The sequence below is a fragment of the Bos grunniens genome, chromosome 26 (assembly GCF_055505025.1).
Source record: "Bos grunniens cultivar Pamir isolate PY7600 chromosome 26, Bosgru_T2T1.0, whole genome shotgun sequence".
In the NCBI taxonomy this organism is placed as follows: domain Eukaryota; kingdom Metazoa; phylum Chordata; class Mammalia; order Artiodactyla; family Bovidae; genus Bos; species Bos grunniens.
In genome coordinates this window covers 2033562-2055132 of record NC_141190.1, presented here as the reverse complement: position 1 = coordinate 2055132, position 21571 = coordinate 2033562, and the positions used below count along the sequence as shown (strand labels likewise).

At 34.3% G+C, this 21571-nt stretch overlaps 1 long non-coding RNA gene across 1 annotated transcript; it reads left to right on the top strand.

Annotated features, from left to right (window-relative positions):
- The first annotated feature begins 329 nt into the window (after positions 1 to 329).
- On the top strand, positions 330 to 8422 carry LOC147343948 (uncharacterized). The gene is made up of 2 exons (XR_015155493.1): positions 330 to 490; positions 7953 to 8422. It is a non-coding gene; the product is annotated as an uncharacterized LOC147343948 (long non-coding RNA).
- The last annotated feature ends 13149 nt before the right edge of the window (positions 8423 to 21571 follow it).

Here is a 21571-nt window from a genome sequence, read left to right as displayed (position 1 = left end):
TGGGAGGCTCTGAGCAATCACATGTGGCCGGAAAAACCTATTCAGGCAGGCTAGAGGACTTCCAAAGGAGTTTGTAGGTTGAAACACTGTCACACCCAGGAATTATGAACTGGAGCTGTAAGTTAATTCTTTTTTCAGAGAGAAGTAGTGGGGGACAGCCCCTCGTAAAGTCAGAGGTGTAGGTGAGAGCACAAAGCAGAAAGTAGGCAGACTCTGGTTTGGGGGGTAGATGCTCGAGAATTTCCAGGGAGACTCCTGAGGCTCGATCCCACCTTTGCGTATGCTGAGCCTCCTTCCTCATGACCTTTGTCATGGGTGGAGCTCCTCACACTGGCTTCCGGCAGTGATAGAACTCCGGTTGAGCTATTCCAGATCCTGAAAGATGATGCTGTGGAAAGTGCTGCATTCAATATGCAATATGCACTCAATATGCAATATGCCGGCTCCCGGCAGTAGCCCACCAGGCTTCTCTGTCCATGGAATTTTCCAGGTAAAAATACTAGAATGGGTAGCCATTCCCTTCTCCAGGGGATCTTCCTGACCTAGTGATTGAGCCCCGATCTCCTGCATTGCAGGCAGATTTTTTTTACCTTCAGGGCCACCAAGAAAGCCCTGATAGTTGGTGGTACTAGGCTTTTAAATAATACTGAGCAAACTAAGAAAAAAAAAAAAAATGGAAATCTCATCATACTTTTAGGACAAAGGATGAACATATGTTTCAGAAGACATTCTTCAGCAAAGCTAGAAAAATAAATGTAGTTATCAGAATAATATTATTTTAACTTAATATTTAAGCAGCATTATATTTTGCAAATTTTTGCCTGACCTGAAACTATTACACATAGATTTATATTCAATGTGATGATTTTTTTAAATTTACAGTTATTTACCCATGTTAATGGCATGAGCATTGGAAATCTGAGATTCTAAGATATTTTATATAACAATAACCTTTTAAAGGATTTTACCAAAATTCCTGACTAGACTTCATTTGTTATTCTCAAATGAGGTGTCTGATTATATTTAGCTGGACATTATGAACATTCTCGTCCCCAGGACGTAAACAAAAAAGTCAACATGAAATAATACTTGCTGTTAGACTTATAGGCTGAAAATCTGGAATCAACAATGATCTATTTTCTTCTATACTTCCCATAATAGTAATTGTCCCTGTTAATCAAAACTGTACAAATTATATCAATATTTTATAATTTTATGCCTTGCATTTTTGTTGTTACTGCTCTCTTCACTAAATGAGCTCTTTCAAAGAAAATACTGCTCATGTGGTTTGCTTTCAGTGTCTATTCTCCCCATCCATTTTCTTTTTTTGTTTGTTTTGTTTTTGTTTGCTTGCTTTAAAAAAAAAACTAGGTATCAAGCTGTTAAGCACTTTAATTTTAATTTTATTTTTTTAATTTTAATTGGAGGCTAATTACTTTACAATATTGTAGTAGTTTTGCCATACATTCACATGAATCAGCCATGGATGTACATGTGTTGCCCATCCTGACCCTCCCTCGCATCTCCCTCCCCATCCCATTTCTCAGGGTCATCCCAGTGCACCAGCCCCAAGCACCCTGCCTCAAGCATCAAACCTGGACTGGTGATCAATTACACATATGTTAATATACATATTTCAATGCTATTCTCTCAAATCATCCTGCCCTCGCCTTCTCCCACAGAGTCCAACAGTCTGTTCTTTACATCTGTGTCTCTTTGGCTATCTCGTGTATAGGGTCATCTTTACCATCTTTATAAATTTCATATATATGCATTAATATACTGTATTGGTGCTTTTCTTTTTGACTTACTTTGCTCTGTATAATAGGCTCCAGTTTCATCCACCTTATTAGAACTGGTTCAAATGCATTCTTTTTAACAGCTGAGTAATATTCCATTGTGTATATGTACCACAATTTCTTATCCATTCATCGCTGATGGACATCTAGGTTGCTTCCATGTCCTGGCTACCGTAAACAGTGCTGCAATGAACATTGGGGTACACATGTCTCTTTCAATTCTGGTTTCCTCAATGTGTATGTCCAGCAGTGGGATTGCTGGGTCGTATGGCAGCTCTATTTCCAGGTTTTAAGGAATCTCCACACTGTTCTCCATAGTGGCTGTAATAGTTTGCATTCCAACCAACAGCATAAAAGGGTTCCTTTTTCTCCACACCCTCTCCAGCATTTATTGTTTGTAGACTTTTGGATAGCAGCCATTCTGACCTGCGTGAGATGGTACCTCATTGTGGTTTTATTTGCATTTCTCTGATAATAAGTGATGTTGAGCATCTTTTCAAGTGTTTGTTAGCCATTTGTATTTCTTCTTTGGAGAAATGTCTGTTTAGTTCTTTGGCCCATTTTTTGATTGGGTCATTTATTTTTCTGGAATTGAGCTGCAGGAGCTGCTTGTATATTTTTGACATTAATTATTTGTCAGTTGCTTCATTTGCTATTATTTTCTCCCATTCTGAAGGCTGTATTTTCATTTTGCTTAAGTTTCCTTTGTTGTGCAAGAGCTTTTAAGTTTAATTAGGTCCCATTTGTTTATTTTTGCTTTTATTTCCATTACTCTGGGAGGTGGATCATAGATGATCTTGCTGTGATTTATGTCAGAGTGTTTCACCTATGTTTTCCTCTAGGAGTTTTATGGTTTCTAGTCTTACATTTAGATATTTAATCCATTTTGAGTTTATTTTTGTGTATGGTATTAGAAAGTGTTCTAGTTTCATTCTTTTACAGGTGGTTGACCAGTTTTCCCAGCACCACTTGTTAAAGAACTTGTCTTTTCTCCATTGTATATTCTTGCCTCCTTTGTCAAAGATAAGGTGTCCATAGGTGCATGTTCTAAAAGTATAGTAAGTGCCTAACTGAAATAAGCATACTTATATCAGTTAGATGTAGTATGAGTTCACCTCAAAGGCTTTGTCAACATAGGATTGGATATAATTTTTGTCATAAGTATGGAATTATAAAATATTAAATGGCCATAGTTACAAAAGCAGTTATATTCCTTAGTAGACATATCTCTATATTCATACTAATACTTTGCCTAAAAGAAACTGTCAATTATGAATTCTATTATGAAGAATTTTCTCTACTAAGTAATGCTTATCCAGAACTCATATTTACTCCTGAAATTTTCTTGTACTCCATGGATATATGCTCTTCAGAGTAATAATATGCAATTACAATACTAACCAAAAATTTTGTAAGAACCTAATAATAATTATTTTTTAAACAAAAATTACTCTGACTTCCATTAGTATGTGCAAATGAAATTAATATTCTCATATCAACCTATATCTCCATAAAATTGTGTTAAAAGGTAACTTCTTTAAAAACAAAACCACAGCAGAAACATTAACAATCAAAACACCCACAACATAACTACATTTTTAGGTGAAATAAAACTATAAAGACTATAAACATGTGACTTGTAACTGTTATAAAATCAAATAAACACAAAAGAAAACTAGATTCTAAACTGAATGCATAGTTCATGACTCTGCTGAAAATACCTACAATTTCAAGGATACATTTAATATTTCTATCATTTGGAAATCACTAAGAAAGGTATCTTTTCTTCAGTGAACAAAATTGCGATAATCCTTCCCCACACCCCAGATAGCCTCTGAAATCAAAAGACTATGAAAAACAGAGACTATTAAGCATTCAGGAACAATGGAAATCCGTGGACTATGTTAATTAATTCAATTAATATTACTAAATTATTAAGCATTTCATATGTATCAGTTACTGGACTTGATAATATGACCAAGAAAAACATAATCCCTGCTCTCTTAAGATTTAACATTTTGAAAAGGATGATAAGCAAAGAGCAAATAATTACACAATTAATAAATAATCCATGTAATAAAGGAATATCATGTTCTATAAAAATTCTTAACTTTTTTGGTTTACAGAAGTTAAATAAATCATAGATGCTCACAAAGCATCAATAGAGATCATCTTTATTAAACGTAAAGATGACAAAGAAGAAACAATGTCTCCAAGAGCCTCTTCACCTTCACATGCACCACATCCTACTCTGTCCTCATTTATACAATACAAGGTCTCTGTCAATACTTTGTAGACAACTCATATGTTTTGCCCATCATCAAGTGAATAGGAATGTGATCATTGTATCTTAATTGCTTTCCCTACTTTCATAGTCATGCTCTCTAAAATAGAAACTTATGTGGGTCTAAATTTAAGAACTGTACTCAATAGGATGGCATTGCTATTGCTCACTTAATCACAGACCTAAAGAAAAAGCAATTACTCTATAAAACTACTTTGAACTTAATCCATTATTGTTGCTTTCTTGAGTTTTAAGAAACTGAGTGTCCACAGAAATGTTCATACTTCTTAGACCAATAAATGTCCAGTCAAAACAGGTTTGAATTTGTCAGGCTTAATACAAGATCATATTTTTAAAAAATTTTCTAGCTATAAAAAGCAGCTTGAAAGTGAAAGGAAAATCATAGCTTTAGCAGAGAATGGAATAAATTAAATACCAGAAAGGTTAGCATAAAGTCATTGAAATGGACTTTCATTAATTTTAAAGGACAGATTTGTTTGCATATAATATTTGAAATGGAAGGGCTACCAGGGAGCATTAAATCCAACTGCCTCACTTTGGGTAAAAGAAGACATTACTTAACTTCTTTAGAGTCACTGTATTATTGTTAGGTAGCTTCCTGGGATTGAAAAGATTTCTTGTGATCTGAGTAGTGTTCTCAGCAGCACTAGATGACTACCCTCCACTGGGGTAGACATTTTCCCCTTAAAATAAGGACTTCTTCATAAAATAACATTTCAATTTCCACTGAGAATTCAAAATTTTGTTAAAAGTAGTAATTTGTGTTTAATTACTGTTGGTAAGATAAATTTTCAGATATCAGTACATTGGGATTTATTATCATAATGAATTTTCTTAGTTTATTATAGGTAAATCAATATAATGCAAATATGCAAAGTCCTAGATGAAAGAACTTAATCGATGTAATTAAGAAATCCAATGGAAGAGCAAGACAATTATAAAGGGGATGGGTTTGCTATCAGAACATGAAACACTAGAAAACTGTGAGACATTTTCATTCACATACACATACATAGTAATTAAGCTTTATGACTGTGACTGTACTGAATGCAAAAGACACAAATGATGGATGAAATGGAGTTTCTGTTGTCAAGGGCATAGAAGATTGGGAAAAAAAAAAAAAAAAAAAGGAAGGTAATTGTAAACTTAAAAACAATGACCACACTGGGACGACCCAGAGGGATGGTATGAGGAGGGAGAGAGAGGGGGGTTCAGGATGGGGAACACGTGTATACCCGTGGCGGATTCATGTTGATGTATGGCAAAACCAATACAATATTGTAAAGTAATTAACCTCCAATTAAAATAACTAAATTTATATTTAAAAAAAGAATAAAAAAATTTAAAAAAATGAGCACATAAATATATAGTAACAGATACATACATAAGTCTTTACAATAGCCTGAAGATTGGATAAAATTATGGAAATCTTTCTAAGAAAATGATACAAATGCTGGGCTTTCAATGCTAGAGTTTTGGTGACAGTTTGTAAGGAAACAAATTCCTGATGAGTAGAGGCAGCCATAGCAAAACAATAAAGGAAGAAACATTATTATAGTAAAGCTTTCATCATCAGATTCGAAATATTTTGAAGACATTGGGTAGATGTTTGTAGTGTCCTTGGATTTTCAAAGAGAGTATGCCCTTAGTCAAAGTGACAAATCAGGATTGTTCTACAGGTGCAATTACAATTTGAGGATATTACTTTTCAATTGACAAACAAAAACATCCTGATTTACTCAAAAGCAACTACTTGAAGTGATATGATCTGGAAAGCCAAAATTAAGTTCACACTTTTGTCACTATTTCACAGAATAAAAGAATGTGGCAAAATACAGTAATTCAATATTAGAAACATGCTGAAATATAGTTTAAAAGCATTATTTAATCGTGTTCTTATAAATTTTTCATATGTTTACAACACATTTCTCTTAAAATAAATGAGTCTACAACTGTGACCTAAATGTAGTATACGTGTGTGTGTGTGTATATATATATACTCCTTAAATATTAAACACTCCACACCTTTCTTCAATAATAATTCAGAATAAAATTTCTGCTAAATAGTTTAAAGGCTTTTTTTCTCCACAATAAATATTTCACATACAAAAGGTAACACAAATACAAAACAATTAAGTTTGGGTTTGTCTAGTGCATAGTTTAATATTCTCTCTTTCCTCACATTTCCTTTTCTAAGAAATAATATCTTAGTTCTCACTGTTAACTTTTCAAGATATTTAGATATATATTTGACTGATTTTTAAAATTTACATAAGGGTTCACTTCAGTGATAAATAATTGTTTTGCACAATTACAAATTTGTTTTTTAGCTCAAATAGACCTGGAGTTTAACAGAATTTCTTGAAGCACTAACTCACTATAGAAATTTTTTATGAAATTGCTAGTAGGCTTCCAGAGAACTAGATAGAATGAACACTATTTTGTCTTCCACACCAATCCTCCATTGAAAAGTTTTGTTAATTATGGGAGAAATTGCAGCGAGAAGAAGGGAATGAAGATTACAAATACCAATGAAGAAAGTGTATGTTATAATAGATTACAAAGATGAATCTTATATACCATCTCTACCTCTCTAACTTTCCTCCTATTGCCTTCTGTGTGAGAGTAGAATCATCAATCAATGTTAGCAAGTTATGCTGTGTATTTCTCCCAGTCCTCCTAATATTTATAGGTTATACAGAAGATAAATGACCTGCCTACCTGAAGTTTATAAGTTGCTAATGGTATGTTGTTTTTAAAAGGTTAATATGTTAGTTAAAATATATTTAGGAAAATCTAACATTGGAGTGAGTGGTACCATGTATCAAGGGATACACACAAAAATACACAGGCACACAAACACATGCATACACATTATGTACATTTATATTTCACATAAATATCCAATCAATTATCTACTCTTGCTCTTTACTAAACTAGACCAATATAGCTAGAATACACAACTGTGGATTGGGTACAAAAAAAAAAAAAACAACTCAAAATTAGAGACCTTATTAAGCTGTTTCAGCATTCAGAGTTTCTTCTCAATAGAATAATGTAATGACTTCCTATTTTGTTCCATGGTCTCTAGAACTTTGCCTATCACTATGATTACTTATCCAAGAAATAACTCACAAGAGATATGTCTTTAAAGCATATCTTTCCTGGCTAAAATAACACTAAAAATTCATATTACATATAGGCTTTAGCAAATGCATCAGTGTGTCTTTTATCACCTAACCACTGGAAATAATATACATTTGTTCCAGTGTGTGGATGATGAAGTGTGTAAATATTATGCTTCAGAAATAAGACTAATTCAGCTATTTCAGAATAATTTATGATTACATATCATTATTTCCATACAGAAATTTTATACATCAACTTAATGGGAATTTTAACTGACTTAAATTCAAGTTTGAAACAATTCTAATGGTAGATATTTTAACTTCAAAGTTATGCTTGATTTGTGTGATTCAGTGATTACATGACATATTTCACAAGAAATACTTGCTATGTAAAATGAGAGAATGAAAGTACCATACAATGCTTATGCTTAAACTCTTTGTCCTGATCACTTTTAAATCATCTCCTACTTTGTAGGTGATAAAGGGAACTAATTTTTCTTGGCAATAAGAAGTCCTTCTATGTGCTTTTCACTTAGAAAAGTCAATCTTCAAAATAGATGAAATTGGATTGACTATAAAAATAGAATATAAGTATTTCTACTTTTGGAAGCAAGAATAACTAATTTAATTATAATTGCCTTACTTGTTTTATGTTTCTATGTCTTGTGTTTGTAAATTTGGGGAGAATATACATGTTAAATTAAATTTCTTGTTTTCTAGGCTCCTCTTTCCATGTGGATTCTCCAGGCAAGAATACTGGAATGGGTTGCCATGCCCTCCTCCAGGGGGATCTTCCCAACCCAGAGACTGAACCCAAGTCTCCCACAGTGCAAGTAGATTCTTTACCTACTGAGCTACCAGGGAAGCCCAAGAATACTGGAGTGAATAGCCTATCCCTGCTCCAGGGGATCTTTCCAACCCAGGAATTGAACCAAGGTCTACTTCACTGCAGGTGGATTCTTTACCTGCTGAGCTACAAGGGAAGACCAAGAATAACTAATTTAATTATAATTGCCTTACTTTTTTTTTTTGTTTGTTTCTATGTCTTGTGTTTGCAAATTTGGAGGGAATATACATGTCCTATTAATTTTTTTTTCTATTTTTTATTCTTTCTTTCCTTAAATTTCTCTAATTTTAACAAACAATAATTAAATGATTATTTAAACACATTAAAGGGTGAAATCACAATAGGCTCATTTCTTGATTAATAACATCCTATCTTTTTCATAGTTAATGTTAGTTAACCATTTCCATATCTCACTTAGCCAACTGCCTTACAAGTATAAATTCATTCATTCATACTATCACAGTATATATTTGCTATTATTACTAATCTACATACACATGAAGTGTAATATTAAGAGAGGTTCAAAAGATATAAGTATAGTTTGTGTGTGTGTGTGCTAAGTCACTTCAGTTGTGTCCCACTCTTTGTGACCCTATGGACTGTAACCTGCCAGGCTCCTCTGTCCATGAGATTCTCCAGGCAAGAACACTGGACTGGATTGCCATGCCTTTTTCCAGATGATCTTCCAGACCCAGGGATCAAACCACGTCTCTTAATACATCTCCTACATTGGCAGCCAGGTTCTTTACCATTATTAGCACCATCTGGGAAGCCCCTAAATGCAGTTTACTAATTTACTAGTTTACTGCTACTTAATCGGGAGTAGAATTGTGAATCACACCAAGTCATGCTTATTCTAGAAAAAAACATATATATATATATATATATATATTAAATAATTTCTGATGTATTTATTAATGGAGATCTTAATCCTTCATGTACTAAGTGATATATCATGTATGAGTGGCCCCTCTTATATGAAAATGATGTTATTAACTCAGCATCACTGTATCATGTATTTTGAGGTTTTTTCCAATAAGGATGATCACACTGTAGTAAACTATTCACATTTCTTTACCATGCCTACCTTCTAAGTGCAGTTTAACTATGAGACCATATGTTCTTTTATCATATTGTGAGTTTTTTTAACACCTTTAAGGACAACTAGAAAGAGAAAGTAGGTAGGACTATGTGTAACGAGGTGAGAGAAGAGAATTTTGAATGCCTTTTGCTATATCACTGAAGCCTGGTACATAATGAATTTCAATCGGTTATCTTTTTTAGTAAATCAATTTAGAGTATGATACATCATCTTCGGTTATTCACAAGGCATATAACTTGCATGTTAAATCAGAAACTCCCTTCATTTCTCACCCCAAATCTGGGACTACCCACTTTCTCCCAGTAAGTAGACTCCATTATTCCAGGTTTTGCCTTCTACTTAAATCAGAGATTCTATCACTGATCTACAATCTCTATCCTCCAGGCAACTGTCTTTCCCTCCTTCCTGACCTACACAATAAAAGCAAAGTGCAGGGATTTTTATTCCATAGCACAATTTAAAAGAGTTATGTAACCAAAGTCTGGTGTCAGAAAACAAAGGAAGGTGAGAAATGATACACAACAGTATAGATGAAATAAAATGCTTAGTTTAGTATTTCCCTGGTGGCTCAGATGTTAAAGAATCTGCCTGCAATGTGGGAGACCTGGGTTTAATCCCTGTGCTGGGAAGATTCCCTGGAGTGGGGCATGGCAACCCACTCCAGTGTTCTTACCTGTAGAATCTCCATGGACAGAGGAGCCTGGTCAGCTGCAATCCATGGGGTGGCAAAGAGTTGGAAACAACTGAACAACTAACCACACAGTAAAAACTATTAACAGAGTGTAACCTAAAAACATTTTTACAGGGTATGTTTCCAGTTAACCACTTTTGATATTATATCACAAATTATACACATTTAGAGATGATTTTCAAACACACTTTGAATTACTACATAAAAGCTGATCATAGCTCTCATTTTATCTTTGACAATGTGGCACTAAGAAATTTCAGAAAATCACCACTTATCATTGTCAACCTTCTTGTAAGATCATTTCTGTGGTATTAAGTGAAGTGAGGACATCTCATAATTACTTTCAAGTCAATCTAACACCTTCTATGTAAAGATCTTTTTCTAGGAGCAGATGAAGATTCAATAAAAAGTAAAATACAACGTCTCCCCTAAAGAAGATAGAGTCTAGTCTTGGACACTGATATATGCACAATTATCTGTAATAGAGGACAGAGTGTGTGAATGTGCAGGACAGGGAGCAATTACCAGAAGGTTCAGAGAGTCAGAATAATTTTGAAAGCAAACTTCTAGTAGCTGATTAGCATTTTAGCAGGTAGGAAAGGAAAAGAGATTTTTAAAATTAGAGAAATATGTATATATGTGCAATATGCAGAAAATAATAGTCTGGTGAAACTTGACTGTAATGCATGTGTCATTCACGTGAACTTGAGTCCAGATCTGGAAATCCCTATATGTTAGACTATGCAGAGCATATCATGAGAAACCCTGGGCTGGATGAAACACAAGCTGGAATCAAGATTGCCAGGAGAAATATCAATAACTTCAGATATGCAGATGATACCACCCTTATGGCAGAAAGTGAAGACCTAAAGAACATCTTGATGAAAGTGAAAAAGAGGATGGGATGAATTGGGAGAATGGCACTGAAACATGTATAATATCATATAAGAAATGAATTGCCAGTCCAGGTTCAATGCAGGATACAGGATGCTTGGGGCTGGTGCACTAAGATGACTCAGAGGAATGGTATGGGGAGGGTGGTGGGAGGGGGGTTCAGGATTGGGAACACGTGTACACCTGTGGCGGGTTCATGTTGATGTATGGCAAAACCAATACAATTTTGTAAAGTAATTAGTCAGCAATTAAAATAAATAAATTTAAATTAAAAAAAAAAAAGAAAGTGAAAAAGGAGAGTAAAGCACTGGCTTAAAACTCAACATTCAGAAAACTAAGATCATAGCATCTGGTCCCATCACTTCATGGCAAATAGATTGGAAAACAGTGGAAACAGTAACAGACTTTATTTTTTGGGCTCCAAAATCACTGCAGATGATGAGTACAGCCATGAAATTAAAAGATGCTTGCTTTTTGGAGGAAAAGTTATGACCCACATAGACAGAATATTAAAAAGCAGAGACATTACTTTGTCAACAAAGGTCTGTCTAGTCAAAGCTTTGGTTTCTCCAATAGTCATTATTGGATGTGAGAGTTGAACTATAAAGAAAGCTGAGTACCAAAGAATTGAGGCTTTTGAACTTGTGGTATGGGAGAAGACTCTTGAGAATCCCTTGGCTAGCAAGAAGATCAACCAGTCTATCCTAAAGGAAATCAGTCCTGTATATTCATTGGAAGGACTGATGCTGAAGCTGAAACTCCAATACTCTGGCCACCTGATGTGAAGAGCTGACTCACTGGAAAAGACCTTGATGCTGGGAAAGATTGAAGGTGGGAAGAGAAGGGGACGACAGAGGATAAGATGGTTGGATGGCATCACCGACTCAATGGACATGAGTTTGAGTAAGCTCTAGCAGTTGGTGATGGACAGGGAGGCCTGGCGTACTGGTCGCAAAAGTTGGACATGACTGAGCAACTGAACTGAACTGAATTGCAGGACTTTGCACCTTTTACTAAGATCATCACTGGGGAGGGCTTTACATATGTACATTTCAGTTAAATATTGCTTTTTCTTCTCTAAGAGAAAAAATTCAGGAAATAAAATCCTAGTTTACACATATCTTTTGTCATTCACAATTTAAACATTTAACTTAATCTAAGGGGAAAAAAAGTGCATCCTGGAAGCTTTACTTTACCAGTTAGAAAAGGTTGTTTCTCAGCCCTCAAACATTGTCAATAATGTATATTTTCATAATCCAAGATTTACAAAAATAATACCTGTATATCAAAAGATTAAGACAATATCTCTTTCCAACTATCTCATTCCCATTCTATTCCTTGAGGTGATAAACATGCTTCTGATGTAAATGAATTATAATATGTACAATATTCTGCACCTTGATTTTTTTTCACTTAAAAATGATGTTCCATCGCTAAATTCTCTGATATTATAAAACGTGTTACAATGATCTATCTTTATTCTGCATGCCTCTTAACTCACAAATGCAAATTTTATCTCAGATTTTAAAACATATGTTCTACTTTTTCCTGATTCAGTCTTGGGAGACTGTACATTGCTAGGAATGGTCAGGAAGATCCCCTGGAGAAGGAAATGGCAACTCACTCCAGTATTCTTGCCTGGGAAATCCCATGGACAGAGGAGTCTGTGGGACTACAGTCCATGGGTTGCAAAGAGTTGGACAGGACTTAGCAAGTAACAGAAGCAGCAGTATTTCAGGTTGTCCTCAGAGATAGTTGCTCAGTCAATAGTTATATTTTGGTGTGTCCATGGGAAATGATGAGCTCAGGATCCACAATCTCGATATCTTGATCCAGCAGGATGTTTTCTTACTGCTGAGTTTTTTAAAATTCTTTGTATATTTTATATACAAGTTCTTTATCAGATATATTTGGAAATATTTTTTCCCAGCATTTGGTTTGTTTTCTCAATCTCTTAACAGTATCTTTCACAGAGCAAAAGCTTTTAAAAAAGTTTTTCTAATTAATTTTAACATTTTTCTTACATTATCATACCTTTGGTGTTGTCAATAATCTATTCTACCTTTTAACTAAGTTACTCATATGTGCTTTATAATTTTTTTTAAATTATGATTTCTATTGAAATGTCTTGATGGAATACTATTTTATACTGAGAAAAAAATTTCAGGATTTACTCTTCTATTGAATATGAGGATTTATGTCTTATACCAATTTGTGTAATTTTCAAATATTATATTTGAATACTACATTTCTTTATTCTTTCTAATTTATACTTCTGCAATTTTATCACAGGCATGTTGAACTTTCTCATTAATAAAGCTCTGTCTCTCACATTTGAACTGAATTCTTTTTCACATCAAATCTATTCTACAGTTTTTCAAATTTTCATTTTGTTATTATCCAATGTGTCACTAGTCATTAAAATTTTCATTTTAATGACCATCTGAGTGAATGTGTATATACATATAACCACTTTACAAAATAGTTGGCATCACTTTGTAACTATGAATAATACACCCTAGGAACTGAGCTATTGGCTTCCCCAATAGGTCAGTTGGTAAGGAATCCACCTGCAATGCAGGAGACTCCAGTTCGATTCCTGGGTTGGGGAGATCCCCTGGAGAAGGAAAAGGCTATCCACTCCACTATTCTGGCCTGGGGAGTTCCATGGCCTATACAGTCCATGGGGTCACAAAGAGTTGGACATGTCTGAGTGACTTTCAATCACTCCCTCACAAGCAATTTGAAAATGCAATTTGAAAAACTTGGATAAGACTGCTCTAGACAGTATTTTATAGTTAAAAAAAAAAAAAAAAAAAGGAAAGAAAGAAAAACATAGGAAGAATGACCATGAAAAATTAATGAACTAGAACTTTGCACAAATTATGTTTTTAGTCATCTCAAGATTAAAAGCAGATTGATAAATAAATTCTAATAAATAGGAATAAATTCTAATACAGTACATTTAATATGCAAACCAGTTATTAATAGAAAAATTATAAGAGTGGTTAACCTCTGTAAGAAAAGAAATGATAAACTTGTAGAGGGACATTCAGGACTATTCACAGTTACTGGTTTTTACTTTGTGTAGGAAGTACATAGATTTGCTTTTTTCATCAGTACTTAGAAGTGCATATGTTAAGTCTGCATATGTGCATTCCATATGCAAATGTATGTGCATATTTATATTTATCTTTAGGTGAAGAGGGGCAGATGGGAGCTGAAACACATAACTTTATCTTAGGAGGTATTTGTCTTTAGAAATGTTAAATATTATCTGTAGCTATATGTTGGTTATATGCTCAGCAGCTGCTGAAATGCAGAGCTTGCTTTTTACAAATATTGCTTCACTGCCTTCTGTTCAATTTTGATGTCATTTCCTAATATCTCAACTTTAATTGACTGTAGTCTCCCTGTTAGTTAAGAAAATGGAAAAGGTCCAAGCTTATTAAATCAATATACTTAACTTAATGGTCAATTTAAAACCACTTTTTAAAGTGACAATGGCTCTACATATTTCTTTGGAGATAAATTTTTATCTTGATGAGATTTTTATTCAAAGATAATTCTATATCTTGCTACATAAAAAATGTATTTTTAGTAGCTAAGAATGGTTTATAACAACCTAGGCTTTTGCTATGTATAAAACATACATCTAAATTACTTTAAATGGTGTGCCACTGAACTTATGAAAAAAAAAAATTAAAATACTCAGTGCCACATTTTACCAAAACCAGTTGCTGAGTGCATTTCTGCAAAAATTGTCTCTATGTAATGTTCAAAATGAATTAACCTGGCTGTGCAATTCTCCACTCAAGGGCATCTATGATTATATAGATAAGTAAAAATAACACACATATGATAAACAAACAAACAAGTAAATTAGTGAAGATAATATTGTGAGAGATGAGCAAGGGACAATACAGAAATTCATGTTTCATCATCAAAAAGAAGTCTTCTCTTTTGATCAGTATTTGTAGTAAAAAATCATTTTTATTTGTTTATATAAAATTCATTTTGTTCATTTACACTATTCCTCCCTATTCCAAACTGAAATAGAGTCATTCTATTTTACATATTTTTTGTCTGTATTATCTTTATTTAACTGCTGTTCAGTCTTACTCTGGTAGGCAGTTTATTTATCATCCTTCTTTTCCTAACAAGTTAATTTTATTCTTTGTTTAAGAAGTTCTATTTTATTTTTATCCCTTAGTCTGATGATCTAAATTACGGTCCTCACTTCTAAGCAGTGGCTTGTCTGAAGTCTCAATTGAATGCTTAAAACACTTCCATCTCTTGCTAACTCAGAACTCTAATATATAGTTGTGTAATTCTTCTCCACTTCTATTCAACTTCTAGCTTGCAATAGTCACTCTTTGAGGCCACAAAGAATTTCCACTGATTATTTATAAGCCAGTCTTTTGACAAGAACCAGAAGAGAAACCAGTAGGCATTTAAATTTTTGTGCTCCATCTGTGCAGTTTCCTTATTTCTAGGGCCATGACATATATACTCCTGGGAATTTGCAGTGGGGTACTTACATATAAGCTGCTGCCGCTAAGTCACTTCAGTCATGGCCAACTCTGTGCAAACCCATACACAGCAGCCCACTAGGCTCCCCTATCCCTGAGATTCTCCAGGCAAGAACACTGGAGTGGATTGCCATTTCCTTCTCCAACTTACATGTAAGGGTGAGTGCATATTGGACAGCTGCATGCATGTTAAGAAAAGACATGAAAAGACCCTAAATTCTCACCGCTAAATGAACTTGAGGCTTTGTACACAGAGAAATTGAAGGCTAAAATGGCAAAGCTGTAGACTTGTACTAGAAATTGACTAAAGGGTTGCAAAACTTAAGTTAGAAGAAATTTATCAAAGAAAAATGGTTAAATTTGGATGAGAAGACAAAGACTATTCAACTTGGCTGGCTGTTAATGATATGTTCCAACACACACACACATCTCTTTGAAAGGCTGGGAGACATGCTGGAGCAGGAAAGGAAATCTCTGTCTTAACTGGCCACTAAGTTTGGCACCCCACTCCGGTACTTTTGCCTGGAAAATCCCATGGACGGAGAAGCCTGGTAGGCTGCAGTCCATGGGGTTGCTAGGAGTCGGACACGACTGAGTGACTTCACTTTCACTTTTCACTTTCATGCATTGGAGAAGGAAATGGCAACCCACTTCAGTGTTCTTGCCTTGAGAATCCCAGGGACGGGGGAGCCTGGTGGGCTGCCGTCTATGGGGTCGCACAGAGTCGGACACGACTGAAGCAACTTAGTAGCAGCAGCAGCAAGTTAACAAAATAGAAACTTCACTAGACTGAAACGTCAAAGAATGCAGGTTTGATGGAATTAGTTCATAAAGGTACTAGACAAACTGAGTTAATAACTACAATAACAACTAAAATAGAAATAACAAAACATAGGATTGAATCTGTTTTCCAGAGTCATCACATTATATTATATAAAATGTCAAGTGCTCATTAAAAATTGAGACATAAAAGAAATAAGAAAGTATGGTTCATACAGAAAAGATAGCAGACAAAAGAAAAGTTATTGAGGATACAACTTATTCTTATTAGGCAAAAATTATAAAGTCAACCATTTAAAATTTTTTCAATGATATAAAAGAAACCATGCTTAAATAACTAAATGAAAGTATACAAATTATGTCTCACTAAAGATAGAATATTGGTAAAGAAATAAAAATCATAGAAAACTAAAAATCACAGAATCAGAAAGTATAATACAATGCTTAATGTAAAAAATTCAGAGAGGCTCAAGAGAATATTTGAGCTGTCAGAAAATGCATTGGCTAAGTTAAGAGAGAGGAACTGAGGTGGTCCAATATATGGAACAGAAATTTTAAAAATAGGGGAAAGAATAGTCTTTTCAACAAATGGTGCTGAGATAACTGGATATCCACTGGGAAAAGAATACAACTGGACTCTTATCTGACAATATATACAAAATTAACTAAAATTAGATCAAATATTTCAATGTAAGTAGTCAAAATAAAAACAACATTTATATAAATCTTCTTTGGATTAAGCAATGATTTTTTAGATATGGTACTTAAAGTATAAGCAACAAGAGTTAAACTGGACATCACTGAAATTAAAAACTTTGTACTTCAAGTGGCTCTATCTAAAAAGTGAAATGAAAACCTACAGAAAGAAATGTGTGTGTATATATATATATATATATAATATATGAATAACCTATATGGAAAGAATCTATAATCTAGAATATATTTTTAAAAACACTTTAAAAACTCCAAGAAAAATACTTGCAAACCAAATCTAACAACAAATTTAAAACATCATACACCATGATGAAGTGGGATTTATCCCATGGATGCAAGGATTTCTCAAATCAATCCATATGATACACTACAAATTGAAGAATAAAGCCATTTCAACAAATGCAGAAAAACCTTTAATAAAATGTGAACTGTATCAACGTTTGTTTAATGTTGATAAAAACCCTCCAGAAAGTGAGCATAGAGGAACATACATCAGCATAACAAAGGCCATATATGACAAACCCACTGGTAACATCATACTCAATTGTGAACAGCTAAATGCATTTTTTCCTAAGATCAGCAACAAGACAAGGATGCCCATTCTTGCCACTTTTATTCAACATAGTTTTGGAAATCTTAGCCACATCAATCAGGGAAAAGAAATAAAAATAAAAGGCATCCAATTGGAAAGGAAAAGGTAAAAGTGTCACTGTTTACAGATGATATGATACTATAAATAGAAAATTCTAAAGAGCCCACTAGAAAACTATTAGAGCTCATTAATGAATTTGGTAAAGTTGCAGGATACAAAATTAATATACACACATCTGTTGCATTTCTATACACTAACAATGAAGTATCAGAAGAGAAATTAAGGAACAATCCCATTTGTAATTGCATAAAAAGAATAAAATGTCTAAGGATAAACATACCTAAGGGTGCAAATGACTTGAATTCCAAAAACTGTAAGTTTCTTATGAAGTAAACTGAAAATGACACAAACAAATGGAAAAATATATATTCTTGGATTGGAAGAATCAATATTGTGAAATGACCATACTACTCAAAGCAATCTACAGATTCAATGCTGGTGCTGCTGCTGCTAAGTTGCTTCAGTCGTGTCCGACTCTGTGCGACCCCATAGACGGCAGCCCACCAGGCTCCCCTGTCCCTGGGATTCTCCAGGCAAGAACACTGGAGTGGGTTGCCATTTCCTTCTCCAATGCATGAAAGTGAAAAGCGAAAGTGAAGTCACTCAGTCGTGTCCAACTCTTCACGACCCCATGGTCTGCAGCCTACCAGGCTCCTCTGTCCATGGGATTTTCCAGGCAAGAGTACTGGAGTGGGGTGCCATTGTCTTCTCCAACAGATTCAATGCAATTCCTATCCAAACACTAGTGGGGTTTTTCAGAGAACTAGAAGTAAAAATTGTTAAATTCATATGTAAACATGAAAGGCCCCAAAGAGCAAAACAGTCTTGAGAAAGGATAATGGAACTGGAGGAATTAGGTTCCCTGGCCTCAGGCTATCTTACAAAGCTACAGTAACCAAAACAGTATGGTACTGACATAAAAATAGACACATAGATCAGCATAAGAAGAGAGCCCAGAAATAAATACATTCACTTGTGGTCAGTTAATCTACAATAAAGGGAGCAAGAATATACAATGGAGAAGAGAGTCTTCAGTGAATAATGCTAGGAAAACTAGACAGTTACATGTAAAAGAATGAAATTACAACATTATCTAACACCGTTTAGAAAAATAAACTCAAAATGGATTAACAAACTAAACATAAGACCAGATTATATAAAACTCCTATAGGAAAACATAGGCAGAACACACTTTGACACAAATCACAGCAATAGTTTTTTGGGTCCATCTACAAAAGTAAAGCAAATAAAAACAACAACAAATAAATGAAACCTAATTAAACTTAAAAGGTTTTTTGATAGCAAAGGAAACCATAAACAAAAAGGCAACCTACTGAATGGGAAAAAATATTTGCAAATGATATAACTAATAGAGGCTTAATATCCAACATTTATAAGCAGCTCACACAATTCAATATAAAAAAAAATCTGATTAAAAATTGGGTAAAGGAACTGAATAGACATTTTTACAAAGAGGAAATGCAGATGGCCAACAGGCACATGAAAAAAGGCTCACCATAACTAATTGTCAGGGAAATGCAAATCAAAACCACAATGAGATATCAACTCACACATGTTAGAATGGTTGTCATTAAAAAGAACACAACTAAAAATTGCTGACAAGGATGTGTAGAAAAGGGAACCCTTGTACATTACTGTTGGGAAAATAAATTGGGTTAGCCACTGCAGAAAATGGTGTAAAAGTTTCTCAAAAAACTAACAGAACTACCATATGATGCAACAATTCCCCTCCTGAGTATATATATGCAAAAAAAATAAATAAATAAACACTATACATGCACCTCGATGTTCATAGCAGCATTATTCAGAATTGCCAAGAAAAAGAAATAACTTAAGCATTCATTGACAATGAATGAAGAAGACGTTGGTGTACATATACAATGGAATACTAATCAGCCATAAAAAGAATGAAATTCTGACACAGCAACATGGATAGATTTGGAAGGCATTATGCAAGGGAAATAAGCAAGAGAACGAAAAATACTATATGTTATCACTTAATGTGGAATCTAAAAAATTTAAGCAACTAGTGAATATAACAAAAAAAAGAAACAGTCACAGAGACAGAGAACAAACTGGTGGTTACCAGTGGAGAGGGGCAGGGAGTGGGGAAGTGGAAAGGAACAAACCATTTGGTGTAAGATAGGCTCAGGATCTATTTATTGTACAACACAGGGAATATAGCCAGTATTTTGTCATAACTGCAAATGGAAAGTAACCTTTAAAAATTGAGTAAATTTTTTAAAAATATTAAATACTCATAATTCAACCATACATGACAAAAAGCCCAATTTAAAAAAGGAGCAATGGGAAATATGAGCAAATATTTTTAATCAATATTTTTCCAAGGAACACATATTAATATCCCATAAGAAGAAGAAAAGATGTTCAATATCATTAGTCACTCTGGAAACACAAATCAAAACCACAATGAAATATCACTTCACACCCACTAGGATGTTTATAATCAAAAAGACAGAAAATAAAAAGTATGAGCATGGGTGAAGAGAGGGTAGAACACTCATATTTTGACAGCAGGGTGGTAAAATGATAGAGTTGCTTTGAAAAATGGTTTGGCAAATACACCAAAATTAAACACTCAACTAACACATCACCCAGCAATCCTTCTCCTAGATGAATATGAAAAAGAGTTGAAAACACAGATCCATGTAAAATTAGTATATGGATGTTCACAGCATCATTATTTAAAAATCCAAAACATGGAAATAATATACATGTTTATCAATGGTTAATAAAATTTGGTATTGATAAGTAAATGGAATATATCATTAAATAAGGAAGCATTGATCCAGGCTATAATATATCAGAGGTTTAAGAATTCAGGCACAGATGTCATATATTATATGAATGAAGTTGTATAAAAGATTCAGAACAGGCAAATCCATAGAGACAGAAACTAAGTTAGTTTAGTTTAGATCTAGAAGAGTGAAAGAGTTGGCTTAAAGCTCAACATTCAGAAAACTAAGATAATGGCACCCGGTCCCATCACTTCATGGCAAACAGATGGGAAAACAGTGGAAACAGTGGCTGACTTTATTTTTGGGGGGCTCCCAAATCACTGCCGATGGTGATTGCAGCCATGAAATCAAAAGACACTTTTGGAAGGGAAGTTATGACCAACCTAAACAGCATATTAAAAGCAGAGACATTACTTTGTTAACAAAGGTCCATCTAGTCAAGGCTATGGTTTTTCCAGTACTCATGTATGGATGGATGTGAGAGTTGGACTATAAAAAAGCTGAGGGCAGAAGAATTGATGCTTTTGAACTGTGGTGTTGGAGAAGACCCTTGGACTACAAGGATATCTAAGTCCATTCTAAGGGAGATCAGTCCTGGGTGTTCTTTGGAAGGACTGATGTTGAAGCTGAAACTCCAGTACTTTGCCCACCTGATGTGAAGAGCTGACTCACTTAAAAAGACCCTGATGCTGGGAAAGATTGAGGGCAGGAGGAGAAGGGGATGACAGAGGATGAGATGGCTGGATGGCATCACTGACTCGATGGACATGAGTTTGGGTGAACTCTGGGAATTGGTGATGGACAGGGAGGACTGGCATGCTGTGGTTCATGGGGTCGCAGGGAGTCAGACACGACTGAGTGAACGGAACTGAACTGAGCTGAACTGAAGGGCTAGAGGAAAGAAAATTGGAAGGTGACCGCTGATGGGTACAGGGTTTCTTTTTGGAGTGACCATAGTGCTGTATGATTATATAGTAGTAATGTATGCACATTTGGTAAATATACTAAAACCCACTGGATTTTACACCTTAAAGGAGTGAATTTTAAAATAGGTAAATAACATCTCTGAAGGAAATAATTAAAGTTTTTAAAAGGATCATCAATAATACTCTTTTAAATTTGAGTTCATTTTCTAGCAATAATGCACTCCGGTGAACACCTGAACTCAGCCTCTGTAGCAGGAACAAAGGAAACAAAATTGCTTTAAGAGACTTAGGTAAAAGGGTTAATGAAAACAGAAATGCCATTTTGTTTTTTTTCAAGTAGGTTGAGAAAAAGAGATGTATACTCACATTTAAATGAAAAAGATAACTGTAATATACACTTTAATTCCTCATGGTGTCAAAG